General features: G+C 37.7%; 1 protein-coding gene across 3 annotated transcripts in view; it reads right to left on the reverse strand.

Annotated features, from left to right (window-relative positions):
• LOC149788061 (UDP-xylose and UDP-N-acetylglucosamine transporter-like) overlaps positions 1-14173 on the reverse strand; it is a 52428-nt gene that overhangs the window by 34977 nt on the left and 3278 nt on the right. The gene's annotated exons all lie outside the window — the stretch shown is intronic.

Consider the following 14173-nt stretch of genomic DNA (forward strand, 5'->3'; position numbering starts at 1 on the left):
GCATATTTCTTTTTTTCCCCAAGTTGTCTATTGTATTGCATGAATGTGTAGTTTATACACAAGATCTTCTCTCATACTCTATTATGCAGCAAAATTGCTATCAACATTTTCCACAGCTCTCTACAGCATCACAGGTGTTCTTATGGTTTATCTTCCCGATTTACTGGAATAGACTGAATTAATAAACTGAAAGTGGAACTAAAGTAATCTTTTCAATGTGAACAAGCCCAACCTTAATAACTTGAAATCTGATCACAGTTTTAAAGATATCAAGGGGATAAATGCATAGTGTGACATACCTTATGTTGGTAACGTTGACCATACTGGAATTATCTCCCTTGGGCAAGTACTTTTAATATGATGGGTTAAAAACTTTTTATATGTATTTTGGACTGTTAAAAAAACCCACAAATATATATAACAGGGATAATATCTTGATGGATTTTAACTTAGTTTGTTGCTTTATAATAATGACAATTCTGATCCTGTATTTTAAAGACTGCCATTATACTGTTTCTTTTTTCACACTGGCTGTAGAATTTAATATCTTTGCTTTTAATCTTTTGTCTTGGAGGAATGAATGTTTGTATTTTTCTGAGGATTTTGTCATCAATAAATTTCCAACCTTTTTATCTTTGATGTCTGCACAAGATCGTGCTGCTGTGTCATATATATATATATATATATATATATATATATATATATATATATATATATATATATATATATATATGCTTGATTAAACATCTCCAAAAATATGGGGGCTCCGAGTGGCCGAAAGCGCTCTCCATTACGGATCACTGCCATCTCACCTCTGTCTGCGTGGGTTCGAGTCTTGGATTCGGCCAATGTGGGTATGTGATAAAGCTTACCAGTAGCTTCTCGAGGGTCGGTGGTTCTTTTCGGGGATTTGCCGGGTTCTTCCTCCACCATTAATACTGGCTGCCATGTATATCGTGTGCTGAAAAATGGCGTTAAACCCTACAACAACAACAGCAAAAATATGTTCATTATATGGGGACTTCTGAAATTCTTAAGTCCAAAATTTCCTTAAATTTACACTATGTTCCAGGCAGATACATCTCTATAACAGCGCAGGAATCTGACAAATCTTTAAAGCTTTATTTAAAATAGGTCAATAATTACACATTACCCCGATACATGTCAACGGGCTGTACACTTATGCAATTGTAATTCTGTGCTGATTTTAAAGATAGAATCTCTTATTCCTGTGATGACAGTCACAACATACAAAACACAGTATCTTCCAAGGGCAGCCACTTGCAATACTCAATAACCAATCAGATCTTCTTTAATCTAGTCATGGTCATTAACTCATTCGCCCCTGTAGGTTTTTGTAGTTTTCGCCTGAAATATGAGTAGGAAAGACATCTTGGGGGCTATTTCTGAATAAACAGACTTTCAATAAATTTTCCTTTAGACTAATGCCCAGTTGTATTAGAAACAGCGCTTTCCATTGGTTATTTTGCTTGCACATGAGCAGAAGGGTGAAAGTTGGAGTTCTTTTTTTTCTTTGCTTAATGGACCCATCATTTTCGTATGGAGACCACTCTTTATTCCAAATGCACACCTTATCCTAGTTTTTTGCAAAGGTTCCCTGTCTGTGTGCAGTTCAGACCAGTCTGTCTTAGATCTAAGGCCAAAAAGTAAAAAATCCGGACATAAAATCTAATTCCAACCACGTGTGAATTTTGGGTGAAAAGAAAATCGGGTCCAAAAAGTTAGGTTTTTCCCTCTGTATTTTGTAGTGCAACTAGAATGTCCAGATTATTTGGTATCATCTATATCTGTCTGCTTTTTTGTAATACCACCCACTTTGGTGTATATAAAATGACCTTGATGCTGCAGAGCTCGGAAGTAAGGTACAGCCTCATCACGCCTACAGGCGGGATTGGGACTGAATGAGTTAAAACGTGACTTTTATGCTTGTGTGCAAATGTCAAACATCTGGATGAAACAACATAACTGTTTATATCCTGTGAAGCTGTATCAGAATCTCATTCTGAATGGTATTAATTTTACAGTTCCTTGCCGCAGCTGAATGAACTGTATTAATTTCTTTTGTATGTTTTATTTTGTGTGTGCATTCTTTATGTTTTTATTTATCATTATTCCAATGAACTAGCTATAAGCAAAATTCCAATAGTCGCACAATAATCTTACTGGCCACAGGCAAACTGCATGTTTATCATAGATGCCGAAACTTACACAAAAACTGTAATTTGCTCTACATTAAAACTGGGTAGACATCTTGACAGTCTTCAAGTGGGGGATTATTATTACAAAACCTTATTAAGAAGAATTTGTATTCAATACCATATCAATTATAAAGCATATGTTTTTCATGGATGCTATAAAAAAAAGTCCATTCAAACTAATGATTACCCTTACAGTGTTTATTTTCACTACTCTAATCTGGTAGAAGGTTTGGCCATGTGTTGTGTTCCCATTATGGGGCCCAGTGAAAAAGTGATTTTGCTCTGATATGCCAGAGATCAAAGAAAAAACTGTGCTGGTGTGAGAATATAAAAAGGTAACATCATCCAAAGAGGATTGATTCACATAGGTACAAGATAAAACACTAGTCCCAACTTCATTTGGTTTAATTCTCATGTACGAAAGGGCAAAGGAACATATCCAGATTATCCGCAGAACAGATATGACTGATACTAGGGATCTCAAAAAGATGTTTAACATCTGAAGGTTGGCGATTTACAACCAGAAATCATAGTTGGCAAAGAAGAGAAACTACATCATAATTACTGTTGAACCATAAACAATCTCTTTCCACTGAGAAGGATTCATGAGAGTAACTCAAGGGACTCCATAAGTGGATTTTGACAATGAACAACCAACACAAAAACAATAATATCTAAGTGTTAGTGAGTGAGATACTGGTCTCTAAAGCACATAATGCCTATTGAGATCAGAGAGATAAAATCTGACCCAAATGTGGGATCCCTGAAGAATGTTAGAAAGGGCTTAATAGTGGACGCATCTTTTCTTGGAAAGGAAAAGAAAATCTGCAACTGTACTCAAAGAGGAACAGCTAGGATCAACACATTTCCTATGGCACCAGTGACAGAAGATTCTCCACTTTGCGTCATAAACCCTGGAAGATTGCCTCCTAGCCTGGATGATGCAGCTAGCAGTAGCAGCCTTGCTTGTCAACTGTTCCTGGCAGATAGATTGCTCGAGATGATCTGGGAAATAGATAGCCATAGTTTGGTCATTTTCCACCTCTTCTTTCAATTGAGCCAGTTTGGACTGGTGAAAAATGGGAGGTTGTGATAGGGGAATATGTTCCCGGAAACGATGCTGGTAACCATCATTTAAGATGGAATGGACCCATACATCATCTGTGATGCTGGACTAAAGCCCTGTAAAAAGGGTTATATGTGCTCATACTGGGATGCTGAGAAGAGGAAGACACTGCAGGACACAGTGCAACTCCACAGGGACAACAACGTCCCTCCTTTGGGAAGTGGGAGGAATCTGATGACCTTCTCCCTTTGCCTTTCCAACCACCTCATCTAGCAATTGACAGGCAAGAAGTAACTTTGAATTGAGGCTGCCTGTGAGACTGTTGATGGTGTGCCTGCCTAAAAATGGGGGGGGGGGGAAGACTGTCTCATAAGGTGGTCAGGGTGCTTCTTCGCTTGCTTCAAAGGGGCCAGAGCTGCTGCCAGGGAACTGTGTTGCTGGTCTCTCAAATTCTGTAACACCACAGATGGGACAAGGTCTTTAAAGAGCATCTCTAAAAGAAAAAAGTGGTTTCCTACATGTTGCCTGTAACTGATTATTCAGACTGGGATCATGTTCTTTTCAGTTCTGCTCTCCAATACAAACTGGAGAGAATATCTAGCATGGATTTGAGACACTGAGTCCCAGTTAAGGAGAGCAATGCAACAGTAGAAGTTAGTGTATTGTTGCTATTAGAATGTAATTTTGTCACACAGAAATCCCAAGCTTGTCAAGCAGGATTAAAGAATCATTTCAAAACCATTCTGTAGTATAAGCCAAAGTAATTAACCGTTCATTATGAACCTGACAAGTGACAAAGGTGAATCATCTGTTGGCACATGTATAAAGAGAATCTAAGTCGGCCAAATTTACCTTACACAATACCTTCTGCCACTTATTCAGAGTTCACCTTTTTTTTAAAACCAAAATTTGATGATTATTTATAATCTGGATGAAGTATTTGTCCCCAGATGGGTCCATATAACCAACGTTTTACTGTATGTATAAAAGTAAAACATACACATGACTAATCACGAAGTATGGCTGACATATAATAGGTCAGATCAGCAATGTTTTCATTAAATACAAACTAGACATTATAAGTACAAACTAGACACAAGTACAAACTAGACATTATAAGTACAAACCAGACATTATAAGTACAAACTAGACATTATAAGTACAAAGTAGACATTGTAAGTACAAACTAGACACAAGTACAAACTAGACATTATAAGAATTCTGGTTAAAACCCCATGCTGATACTTTTCTGTTTAGGAAGAGTAGCGTTAACAAGATTTTCATGACTGCTGCTGTGCCAGCCATATAGGATTTCAGACCAGCACCATTTTCATTTAAGACCATCTAGGGATGTCAAACTGGGACCATTTTTATTTAGGACTATATAGGATGTCAGACAGGCACGATTGTTATTTAGAACCATCCAGGATGTCCATCTGTCACCATTTTTATTTAGGACCACCCAGGGATGTCCAAATGGCACCATTTTTATTTAAGACCATCCAGGACAACATAAGAAGCATTTTGGTGAAAATTAGATGTTTCTATAACCATCTATTCAGAAGGAGTTGTAGTAGCAAGATTTTCAAAATGGCCACTGTGGCAATCATACTGGATGTCTGAGCAGCATTTTGATTTAAGACCACCTAGATCTTGGGATTAATGGGTGTGTGTAAATTTTCACTGCACTTCTCCAGATAGTTTAGGAGAAGTAGCAAAAACAAACTTGTGCTAATGGACAAATGATGGATGGGGGTGATTGACGTCAGGCCTTTCCAAATGCTATTCTGGTCTTTACAAAAGATAAAACTTAAAAAGGCTTAGACAGACTAAAATATTATAAAACCATTTATCATAGGTCATAAACATTAAAATTAATAACTTTGGAGATTTATATTTTGGACAGATTTTCTTTGAAATGTTTCAAAGTTGGTACTGGATTGTACATATAGTGCGAGTCTATTCCATGCAATGCTTTTATCTTTACAACAGGCCAGTTTTTAAACTGACCTGGTATGGGAGGAACTCCTGAGACTGTAATATGAATTAGTTTGCTAAGTGTTTGGGAGTCAAGCCATGCATGACCTTGCATATGAAGCAGTTAAGTGTTTGGGAGCCAAACCATGCATGACCTTCCACATTAAACCGTGTCTGTTGTAAGCAACCCATTTTGAGATACTTAGGAAATCGAGCTGACTCAGCATATCAACAGTGTGATTGAAGTAGTGACATTTTGAAATTATGTGCATGATTCAATATTGTATTTTTTTAAGTCTATCAACGTAAGTCTTTGGCTGACTAAACCAAATATTAGAATATGAGAAGAATGAGAGCACTATACAAAAATGTCTGTGCATGGATTGGAAGAAAGGGAGAATTTTTTTTTTAGAATTCCAAAAGAACTGTTTAATTTGCCAAATATAATTTGCAATTGTTTTTTGAAAGTAACAATCTTGTCTAAAGTAACACCTAACTAGAAATAAATTTTCGACCCTTGAGACTGTCTAAATTTTCGATGTTGAGAATCTCCAGTTGAATAGATAAGTTAGAATCAATGAATTTTACTTCATTTAGGTAAAACATAAGAACATGGAATTGATCTTACCAATGTGGAGACTAATTCTGTTGGCATTCAACTTGGACAACATAACTGATTCTGATAACATTTAAATAAGCAAAGTACAAACAAAGGTATTATTAATTTTATTTCATTTTTGGAAGTCCTGGACTTTCATGGATGGAAATTTAAAAGTCCTTTACGTCACATCTTAAGTCTCAATGTTGCTTACCCAAAAAACATAAATTTCGAAAGATTTTAGTCATAAAGTTTATGTGTGTGTATATATATATATATATATATATATATATATATATATATATATATATATATATATATATATATATATATGATCTTGCTCCGTAAGTTAGACCAATTTTTAGTTAAGGTGTAATGATACATCATGTACCATTTTTTGTCAAACTGGAAAACATGCATTTGAAAAACCTCAGAAGTGTGATCTGATGCAGCAAAGACAACATTGTTTCATGCAGTGAAATTTGCATCATACATTCAATTCTGATTGGTGGTTTTTGTTTGTTCCCATACTTTGTATACAATAAACATGAATAAGGACTAAATGTAGCTTATTCATTGCATGCCACACAGGAAGTGGAGGCATAAAGGTGGCTATTAAATGATCAGTAAAGTATTTCAACCGTAGAAGTGGAACAAGTTTGGATTGTCTACTTTATGTTGATATATATTATTAATGATGGAATGTGATGATGGGATGCAAATATTAGCATGGAACTAATAATGGGGCAGATTCTTTTTATTGAAGGGGAGAGGGTGTTGCTAACAGTTTTCCTTTTTAACTGACAGAAATGAATGCATTTGGTTGTGGCAATTGTTTTGCATCTGTGGAAAATAGTGTGAATGATTCAGCTGTCAGTCTTCTCCACTTCATACATGGACGTTTTCTACTCAAGATTTTTCTTGCAAAAGGAAATTGTACTATTTCTTCTGTTTTAAAGACAATACCCTAGTATATTCCAAATTTAAGTGAAGATATGAAATTGGTAAGAAAAAGTCTTTTCAGTCATCTATGGAGTGCAAACCAAAGGCATGATGGCTAAAATGAGGCAGGCATACTTTCAACTGCAGCTGCCTGAAATAGCCAAATGACTGAATTAGAAAATGAAGTAGTCTTTTTGGAAGCATTTTAAATTTGTTATTTTGCCCAAAACGAGAATGGCATAAGATCAACAAACGAAGAGTTTAGGTCTCTATATACTCAGCATACTGAAATATGACCAGTATGTTGACACATACGAAACTGCACCACCCTACCGATGACAATCCTTCTATATCTTACATGATCTTAAAGCTGATATGTATATGTGGGCAGAAAATCCATCATTATCCTTGGGCAGCCAACTCTGCAAATTTGGTTGTCTGACATATTTTTCTGGTTGACCAGTAAATTACTCTGTTTGCCCCCCAGTATTGCTGTTAATAAAATAAAATCATTCAACAGCTTTTGTCATAAATACAGTTGGTCATAGCTATATACATGTACTTGAAACTCTCCATTGGTCCTTTTAATGGAAAATATCACACAAGTTTACAGATTCACCCTGAGGGGCTGGTGGCATGGAGGGTGATTATTTAATCAGATAATGAGTACCTGACACAATTAAATTAGTATGGCTTCTCACTGACAGCAATCACCCAACAGTGAACTACAGAAACATATTAAGATAATTCGAGCAGCCACTTGTAGGTATCCTAAGGGAAAATTTAATGATCAAATGTTAGTTGTTGGAAAATATATAGAATTATATTGTAATTTTTAACATGATCATTTTTAAGTAAAACTTTCTGTTGCCTGGGACTAGTATATGTACTTTAAGTGACCAATGTACTAAAAGTGACTAGTATACTAGTATATGTACTCAAACTGACTAGCATATGTACTCAAAGTGAATAGTGTATGTACTCAGTGTGTAGGGTATGTACTCAATGACATGTACTCAAAGTGATTAGTGTATGTTCTCAAAGTAACCATTGTATGCACTCAAAGTGACTAGTATTATGTATTTTAAGTGATTAGTGTATGCACTCAAAGTGACTAATATAAGTATTCAAAGTGACTAGTGCATGTACTCAAAGTGACTAGTGTATGTACTTAAAAGTGACTAGTTCATATACTCAAATTGATTAGTGTAACTAATATGTCTCAGAAATGCTTAATCATGCGATTTGGGCACATTTTTTATATCTGGGATGCAGAAAATCACTTGGGCAGGAGTCCTCCATACACACACAATAGCTGTGTGGCAAGTTCAAAGACTGACTAGCTGCTGAGTGGTGGGAAAATGTGCTGATATTTACAATGACTGAAGTATGAGGCAGGAAGACCCATATGTGTACATTTGGTCATTATTAGAGTACATCAAGTGAACAACTTTAGCTTTCATTATCTTGTTCATTTCCTCATGTAGCCGAATAAGTAGTGCATATGACATCAAAATCAAGACACGTCAAGGCTTAGACAAAATGCCATTTACAAATCTGGACAAGTATTTTGGGGTTAAAAGGCAAACTGACAAAGATTGTAATGAAATTCAGAAGAGTGCTCACGCTGCTAGAACTGATGGTTTAGATGGGACAGTAGCCAAGTGTAAGAAACTGTGTGATGCCTGGCTTAGTGTTTGGAATAAGGTCTTTCCATGATTCAAAATTCAGTTAGACTCTAATGGACAAGCAAGAGCTATACATAAGTGGAGTCAAGAATTTGGAAACTTGAACTCGATGACAACTACAGGTTCTTCTCAGCTGGACATTTAGCCACTTCAGGTATGCTCAATATGCTTATGGGAGGGTACTACAACTTTAGCTGGTGGGACTCCTATTTTTAGCAAAATAGAATTCCTGGACTCCAAGCTGTAAAATACTAGCGAGACCTCTGCAAATACTCAAACTGTCTAGTGAGTGCACTCTTTCAAAAAAAGGGTTGTGAAATATATTTCTTTAACTGTCAGTGCTAATGGCGTCAGTTACACTGTTACCTTTAGCTCTGAGATTTGGTACACATGTACTTTCAACATGGGCTGGCAGCACTCCTTTTAAATGATAATGGCAGCAGGTTGGCTGGTTGAGAACAAACATAATTGTTATTGACAATTTGCTAAGATATGCCTCAATAGACATCTGACACATTATATTCAGTTTTTCCCCTACCTGTGTCCTATGACTGATGTGTTAATTGTGACTAGGCAGGAAATGACACACATCATATTGTTTTCTTTAATGAGTATTGTAAATCAAATAAAAGGAAAAATTAACTGGTTCTAGCAGTAGAGATTCATTTCTGATACAAATGGTTTATTATTTGGGTATACAGGTAGAGGAAACTGAAGACCTTTGACCATCCAGGAGTATAATTCTAGATATTCTTGAGAATGTGTGTGTGTGTGTGTGATTTGGATTTTTAACATAGCTTTATAAAAAAATTCAGTCATATTGCTATCATGTCTGCAGTGTAGCAGTTTATAGTGATGTCCAGCGCTGGGGTATCATGCCTCAGACATATAGCATCACTTCCCACCCAGTCATATTATCCTGACATCAGGCCAACCAGTCCTAACACTAACCTCTTCATGTTGAGAGCCAAGCAAGGCAGATGCTAATATCATTTTTATAAGTCTTTGGTATGACTCGGCTGGAGTTCGAACCCTCAACCTCGTGCATCTGAGGAGGATGCTCTAACTGATTAGGCCATCGGGGTGGTTATATATATTTTGGGCATATAAAATCCAGGATGTTTGTTAACAGAAACCCTGTAAAAAAGCAATAACATCTATATACATATTTGCTTCAGATTCTTTAAGAGAAATAAGTTCATCACATGCAGAAATAACAAACGAATGAGGTCACAGAATGGATCCTTGGGGAACACCTGTCTGATGATCTCCAAGTCAGAAGGGTTACCATTAATTACAGCAAATTTCATTCTGTTAGATATAAATTCATAAAACAGCAGCAGTTCATTGTCATTCATGCCATAATGTTTTATTTATGCAAAAGAATGGAGCAATGAACAGTGTTAAAGGTTTTTGATAGATCAAGTGCTAAAATTCCACCTAAATGCCATTCTTGAATTATTTAAATGCAGATTCAGTTAATCTAAGAAGTCCAAATTCAGCTGAATGTCCCTTCTAAACCAGAGTTGATACTGAAGGAGTGATCATTATGTGACATAAAGCACATGTGAAAATGAACAATTCACTCTAAACCTTTGGAAAGTGGTGGCAGAACGATTGCCGGGCAATAATTACCTTGATCTGATTATCTACTTTTCTTAAAAATAGCTGAAACATGCATCTTTCAAGTTGTTTGGAAATTGACTTGTTCCTAATGAGATTAATAATTCATGCAAGAGTAAAAGAAAAGTGGCACTTATTTTCAGAAGTTTATATTTTTACTATCAATTTTAGTGGATTTTTGTCAAAGAAGTTTTTAAACAAGTTATAAACATAACCGGCACATACAGGCTGAAAATGTAGGTTTTACATGTCGCTATTGCAAAGCTTTGTTATTCTGGGAAGGAATTCACCATATCAACATAACATGAATTCATCCTGTCATGGATGGATTCCATAGAAAGAACAGGACAGAATCCAAAACATAAAACAGACCCAGTTTGCCGCAAAAGTCTATGCTCCGTAATCCTTACCTTCTGCAGGACCAGACTTCTCATGGGATATCATAGCATGATGGGAGATGGGAATCCAGCAATACCAACAGGTAAGTATTACACCATTAAAATTAATGTACACCCCAATTCCAAAAATATTACATTTTATAATCAGTAATATCTCACCTGCCAGTATTGCAAAGCTGAATTTGGCAGTCCAGTGGGAGGCTGATGGCCTTAAGAACTGGAATACTCACTATTATTGTATTAATGTTCACTACTGCAAGTTAGTCTTCTGCTACTTTTTGTGGCACAACTCCAGTATTGGCCCTAAAGAATATATTGTTGTTGTGGGGTTTAACATCATTTTTCAGCACATGATAGGCTATACATGGCAGCCAGTATTAATGGTGGAGGAAGAACCTGAGAAAACCCCGGAAAGAACCACCGACCTACAAGAAGCTACTGGCAAGCTTTCTCACATACCCAAATTGGCCAAATCCAGGACTCGAACCTATACAGACAGAAAGAAAGATGGCAGTGATCCGTAACAGAGAGTGCTTTAGACCACTCGGCCACTTGGGACCCCCAAAAATATATGCCTTTGCTCTAATGTGTCAAGGAATGAAGGTAGAAGACGAAGAACACCATTTGTGATCACCAAAACACAGCTTTCAAAACATCCTCCAGTGATGAATAAGTAAGAAACACCCACGAGTTAGCAATGGGTTGGATGTCATGGGCTTTAATCCTTGTATAAGAAAGATCCTTGCTGGTTTGGTGTGTGTGTGTGATTTGGATTTTTAATGTAGTATTAAAACATTTCAGTCATATTGCTACGATTTTGCAGTGTGGCAGTCTATAGCGATGTCTAGCACCTGGGCATCATACCGCAGACATCTAGCATGATGTCCCACCCAGTCACATTATACTGACAAAAGGCCAACCAGTCCTAACACTAACCTCTTAATGCTGAGTTCCTAGCAAGGTGTAAGTACAATCTTTACAAGTCTTTGGTATGAATCAGCTGGGGTTTGAACTTGCAACCTCCCCCATCTGAGGCAGATGCTCTAACCACTAGGCCTGAACAGTTTGTTGGTTTGGGACTGATAAGTTCTCTTGGTAGTTCTGATTATGAAACAGAGGATACCAAATGTCAGCAGAACTATTACCCTTGCTTTTCATTTAGAAGCAGCGAAAAAGAATCCTAATGCCATAAGATCTATATTATTACCCACCAAGGACACAAAAGGGACTGAGGATCTCTATAGGAAGTAGTGCTACCAATGGTAGGTGATTTCTGCTTGGAAAATGGTTGGCAAAAGAGAGGTACCATCTAGTAAATGCCACTGAACCTTAGACGACCTTGTTCAATCGGTAAGGCATGAAGCACACTCCTTTGTTTTGTGCAAGATAAGGGGAACAAGAAAATGGTCTTGTGGTTAATGTTCTCAAAGAAAGCTTCACCTAAATGCTGATAACTGGATTTAAGGACTATAAGACATATGAGAGATTTCATTTTGACATAAACAAGTGAGACACTAGTCTCTGCAGCTTAAAATGCATAATAAGTTTGGTAATGTAAGCCTTGAGAAACCTGAGTGTGCTAGACAAGGCTGCCTTAAGCCCTTGATATCAGAAACTAAGTATTGTTTCTCTTCAAAAAGAAAGAGAAGAAAATCTGCTACTATACTCAAAGAAGGACCGCTAGGATTAATGTGCATCCTACTGCACAAATTGCAAAAGATTCTCCAGTTGGCATTATAGACCTTGAATGTGGAAAGTCTCCAATCCTGAAGGAAGCATTTGGCAACCTGGTCAAAAACTTGTCCTTGTAGATATATCATTTGAGATGAGCTAAGTGTGAAGGTGGAGAGTCTGTGGGCTGTTGTGTAGGAGGAAACCAATGTGCTGAGACAGAAGGTCCCTCCTCATATGTAATGACCAGGACTGGTCAATCTGCAGGTAAAGACGATCGTTAAAGCATGGTCATTGGGACCACAAAGGGACTATCTAGATTTGCCAGGCAAAGGAAGTCCTGACTTTCTGAAGCACTTGCAGAATCATCCAGATGGACAGAGGGCATAAGAAAACAGGCAATTTGACTTCAGGCCGAAGGTGTCCACTGCCCTGGCTCTCTAATCTGGCACTGGGAAAATGTTGAAAAGGAGCTTGTTTTTCAGTTTCTCACAAATAAGTCCACTTGATTTATATCCCATGGAATGAATAAGAAGTCTACCAAGATCTGGTGCAACTCCCACTTTGTGACAACCACCTTGCCTTCCTATAGTGACAGTCTGTCAGAATAGTCTTGTTGCTGGGGATGTGATGAACTCTGAATGTGATCCTCTTTGAGGTTGCCCAGTAAAAGAGGTTTCAGACATCCACACAAAGAGAATGGACATGTGTGCCTCTTTGGCGCCTGAGGTTCTCAAGTGTTGTCAGAGGAGGCCATCACACAGCAACTTAATAAAGTATAAATGGACACCCCTGTAGGGCTGGAATACTGCTCTCAATACTAAACTGTTTATGTGGACAACTAATTCTTCCAGGAAACTTAAACCTCAAGTAACATATTCTTCCAACTCCAAGTGAGTACCCAACACTGAAATGGACACATCTGTGACAAGAGGAGTTAGGTTCAGAGGCATGTACAGGGGCTCTATACTGGTCTTGATTTTCACAACAAACTCAAGTGATGATGAAAGTCCAGTATTAGAGATATCTGCAGTTAAGATGTCAAGAGAACTAGAGAGGGTACAACTGGAGTCTTCCAATGGGAACCAGGTCCACCATAGAGATCAAGTTCCTCAGACCTGATAAATAAAGGCAAGAACCAATTCATTGCGCTCTGCACTTTCAACAGGGCCAGGATTATGTCCACTCTATCCTGTGGGGAAATTAAGTACCATTTATACAAAATCCTGTGATGGGATATGCTCTGATTTCTCTAGGTTAGGAAAAAGACACAGCCTGGTCTCTATGGACCAGCAGTGGGAAAGATCATGACACATGGACTTGAAGTGAACAATTTGGACCAACCGTCTAAATACTATTTGGATATTTAAAACCCTGTTTACTGTGCCCTTCCTTAGAAGGAAGTGCACCTCTTCCTTAAAATCTACTGATATGGCTGTTGGAATTGAATGGGGGTCCTTGTCAGAGGAGGATATTCCCTGAACTAAAGTTAGTAACTTGCTTTGCGATAGAGACCCCGTCCATCATCTGTTTTACTTGCCCCAACATCAGAAAAAGAGAGCTAGCTGAGCACCTACTGGAAGAGGAACATACCACAGGAGTGGAATGAGTCCCTAGTGTGGCTTCCCACCCCTTCCATTGGCCTCTCTGGCAACCTCATTGGGCGACCAAGGGGGGTGGGGTGAACAACTCTTATGCTATCTAGCCAGCTCTTCATCCTTAGTAACCTTAGGGCAGTGCTGTCCAACCTGCGGCCTGTGGATTGATTTTAAATCGCCCGCCAGAGCTCAAGCAGCTATATAGTTGTTAAATTTCAGTTTTCTTCTGCAACCCTCTGCTTTAAGAAAAACATTTTTCAGTGGCCCATGGTGTCAAAAAGGTTGGACAGCACTGCCTTAGGGAAAACTCCCTGATGATGGCAGAGTGGGGTGGCAATAATAGGTCTGGTTGTTAGGTAGTTCCAGAGTCTCTACAACCTAAAGAGAATGTCT

The sequence above is a fragment of the Sinohyriopsis cumingii genome, chromosome 11 (genome assembly GCF_028554795.1).
Source record: "Sinohyriopsis cumingii isolate HCF-2022 chromosome 11, ASM2855479v2, whole genome shotgun sequence".
Taxonomy (NCBI): domain Eukaryota; kingdom Metazoa; phylum Mollusca; class Bivalvia; order Unionida; family Unionidae; genus Sinohyriopsis; species Sinohyriopsis cumingii.